We start from the raw sequence: 4,354 nt of genomic DNA on the forward strand, positions 1-4,354 counted from the left end.
ACAATACAAGTACCATGTAGACAATGTATTTGAGCAATTGTGAAGACATTTAGCAAGGGTCTGTTAAAACACTTAATTTTCATTATGAAGCTGGAGGAGATGCAGCCTCTAGAGAGATATGGTGACAGAGCAAGCCTTTCACGCTGTTTGCAGAGGACAGAGAAGTGTGGGACAGAAATCTACTTGACTAGGTTGTGTTACTTGATACTGAATCAAACAAAAGTTTTTGTACAAATGCTGCTATCTAATTGTTTCAGAGACACCCTTTCATGTAAGCTGCCTGCTTTCCCTCCTGTCCCAGTAAGGAAGACTGGTCTTTGGATGCAATTTCTGACAGACGGCACAATGGCCAAGGAGCATCCATCGATGAGCTCGTTTGGAGGTGAAAGAAATAATGGTCTCATAGGTGTGAGCTGTGTCTGTTTATGCTCTGTGGCCCCTTTGCACTTATACAAGAGGATCTTTTTTGCTTTGCAAACATGATTTGTAAAAACATATCTTTAAAACTATCTGCTTGCTATTTGCATGTGGCAATATCTCTTGTTTCAAGGCAGTAACAAATTTGCATCTGCTATGATGGGGTATTTTTGCCTGGAAAAACAGGTGTGTGCAGAATTGCATGAGTGCAACTTCAGAATTGACTTGTGAGACTTTAACTTGTGTTCCCAGACGTCATTAATGGCTTGCAAAATGTTACCGAACAGCATAACTCTGTTGGAAGGGTCACTGTGGAGCTGCAAGAAAGTTGGTTCATTGGCTGAAAGTAGATAGTCTGAATTATTAAAAATAATCTTTTAAGCTGTTTTTAGCAAGAGTCAACTTCTCATATCATTATTTTGTTAGCGACAACCTGGCACTCCTCTTATATGGTAGAAGAGGGGAAGGGAAAATAAAATCTAGTTTTTAAACGTTTATATATCATATGCGCTCCATTAGAAGAAGACAACCAGGTGAAAAGTGAAGTAACTCTGAATACTTGATACTTGCCAACTAATGCATATCTTGATAAAACAGTCTGATAACTAAAACAGCCTGAATCCAAGCTAGCACTCACTGAAAGAATTTTTGGATGCTTTTTATTCTATTCTGACTCTTTGCCAGTTTCAATGATAGTATTTCCATAAAGTCATATTTGTTTTCTTTGAAGAATGCCTTTCTTCTATTTTCCTTTAAATCCGTAAGATATTATGTTTTCCCCTCCTGGCAATGAAGAGAAAAGTAGTAGTCCATTTCACTCCAAACCTCTGCCATAGCTGTAACACAAACTTGTTTGCCTAAATATTAATATTTAAGGGAAAGAATGAGGCACAGCAAAACACAAGAATTAAAATCGAAGGAATCCAGTCAGCTGCTCTCAAGACTTTGGAGCTGAACACTGCAGCACTGTTTTGTGTTTCACTACTCCGAGCAGGAAGAATGCAGCTTTCCTTTAGAACAATGACAGTTTGCTTGTACCCACCTACTACCAACAAAAGATAAGAACCACTCAATAACAAAATGCTAGTTTACTTCAGCTCCGCAGTGCTTTTGGAGAACGAGTTGTTATTTGAGATAATCTTTTCAAGGAAAAGCGAATCTAGTTGATAACAAAACTTCCTTTAACAGAATTTAAGCCAGAAACTCTTTTCTATGTTCCTGCCCACTCGGTTACGATGCAGTCTTTGTTGAAACCTTTGGTCAAAGTTAAGCTGCGATCACGTCTGTGATCTCCCAAAGTAGTTCTAGTTACTTTAACTTTACAGCCCTCTGGGTCATTTCTGACACAAGTTTTCACTTAGGAAGACTTGTTTTAAACTGCCAAAAAAATAAGCGTCCTTAACTCAAGCTGGCTAGTAAGCCAGTGAACAGTAAGAGAAACAGCAATACAAGGAAATGAGTACTCTCCTATTCACCTAGTAGGTGCACACTCAGGCTGATTACTCAGATTTAAAAAACGGTTTATATTCACTACATTAAGCTGAGCTTTCCAGGTTGACCAAGTGGTATGAGGAACATGCTTATTGGGGGATCATAAGCAGGAATTCTTTCAGCTTTGCTTCTCAAAGGTGGGCAAGCGGAAACGAAGACGAAAAAACTCTTCTCATGCTTCAAGATGTAATTCCTCCACGTCAGATGGCCTGGAGCACTTCAGTTTTGCAGAACACTTGCAAAATCAGCTGTTACCTTCAGAGCATTTACATGGGAGTTTACAAGTCTAAACAGGCAAGTGATTTCCTTTAGCAGTAACAGTTCCTATGCCAGTGGCAGGTGGAAGAACTCCTGGAAAGCTCCAGTGGTCAAGAGCAGACTTGCAAAACTTCTGAACCTATACACTGAAATCGCATCAAAGCACAAAACCCTGTCCTAGGCATGGCTTTAAGGAGCAGCAGAACAGCCAGAGATGCTTGTGCCAATTTGTCAGTCTAGAGCAGGGTGAGGGAATGGGATAAATTCTGCTTTGCTCTGAACAGAAACAGCACGTGAGCTCAGCACTATTTGAGCCTTGCCTGTGTTTATGCACCCGGCAGCTGAAGAGTCGGCCTTGCTGCCAGGCCAGCAGGCTATTCAGGCGCTGGGACGTGGCGCATGAATGGAGGCATTCATTGCCTTTCTCTCCTCACGCCTCTCTAAGCCTTAGGGCGAGATCCTGCCCTGTTGCCCCTTACTGGGAGCAGAGGAAGAGGCTGCCTCTGTCCTCTTTCCCCTCTCCTCCAGTCCCCTTGCACAACAGAAAGCAAGATTCAGCTCAGAGAACATTCTCTAAAATAAAGAACCATTAGCCATAATAAAGTCCAGTGTATCTCCAATTTACCAAACTATCTGCAACTGTGCAGAAAGTCCTGATAAGAAAGTCCTCGCTCTAGTTCAGGGGGAAAGGCCCTTAAACACATCAGATTACTTTAGTCAGGTCATTCTCAAGGACCTGAGTATATATGGCACAAAAATTCCTTCACATATATTCTTAACCTATTAACTGCTCTTTAATGTCAGACGTAATCTAGGTTAAAAACCACAAAAAAGTCTATGTTCTGAACTTAGATGTGACCACATCAATGGGCTCTAATTATGTCTCTCCTACAGCTAAGAATTATTAAGCCTGTTGGGCAGGTTATAACGGCTGGCTTCCCTACAGGGTCTTGCAATATCATGACAGTAATTTTCTAAATATTATTTTATGAAAAACAGAATATTTCTCTAGACCTTTGTTTCCAAACAGCAGGCGCCAGTGTTTTTGTTCAGCCAAGTCCCTACTCTCTCCCTGGTTCCCTACCAGAATAACCTCTGCAACTATTTTGACATCTGACACTGGGGAAAAAAGGCTTCAGACAGCAAAATTCACCTTCTGTGACAGCACGAGGAGCTGCTGTTGGCTTCACCATAGTCAGTCTGCGCACTCTGTAAGGTATTCCAGCTTTTTTGTGAGCTTTTTTCTTTGCATGTGTTTCTCTGTCCAGACACATAGCACTGTGTGTGGACAGATGTGTTTATATTGCTTTATAGGTGTGTAGAATTACATGTTGCCAGATGAATGTGAAATATTAAAGTAGACTTTCATACACTTACCTCCAAGAAAATACCTTTAAAAAAATTGTTCCAAGGAATATAATAACATTTGCCATGGCAAAAATCTTAAATGCAGACAGTACATGTGAGAGTAAGGTGCTTAAAAAAGAAAAAAACAAAATGTACAGAAAGTCAAATTCACTGGGTCAGGAAAAGATGACAGTATCTGTCTCTTCCACTTTTACTGGTATTAACACTCATTTTTTCCATATACAAGGGCCTGAACCAGTCCAATTATCCCAAGCAACAGTTTGCTCTCTGTGACGTAAACCTGCTAAGGATTTTTGCATGTAAACTTGGGAGAAAGCACTTCTTAAATCTATAAACACTTGCCAGTGGCATGACATTTGTCACCTTTTTTATTTATCTTTAGAACTGAGCAAGAATTTTCAGAGATGCACTATAGATTACAGGGCCAGCTTCCACAAGCCTAGAGGAAAAATGATACCAGTCTAATGCTTTGGGGTTTTGGAGGACTGTAGAGTACAAGCTGTCATGAAGCCAACTTAATGTAACTGTTTCCTTTATACTCTAAGGATTCACGAGGGACTTCACTGCTAGCATACAGGAAATAAAGTCTGTTGTGTTAAAACAAGACTTTGTTTCTTACAATTTAGAAAACTACACAAAGTTTCCTTACAGGAAATGTTACAATTCATACAACCTCCCATATTTATTTGTAGACAAAAATTCCTATTCACATAGCAGGAAAATTAGATGAAAACAGAGACAGTATAGACTTAAAGCAATAAAGGGGTACTGGTGAACAGTCCTATGTGATGGCAATAAATGCACCTACACAAAAATGTAC

The sequence above is a fragment of the Rhea pennata genome, chromosome 8 (assembly GCF_028389875.1).
Source record: "Rhea pennata isolate bPtePen1 chromosome 8, bPtePen1.pri, whole genome shotgun sequence".
Classification (NCBI taxonomy): Eukaryota; Metazoa; Chordata; class Aves; order Rheiformes; family Rheidae; genus Rhea; species Rhea pennata.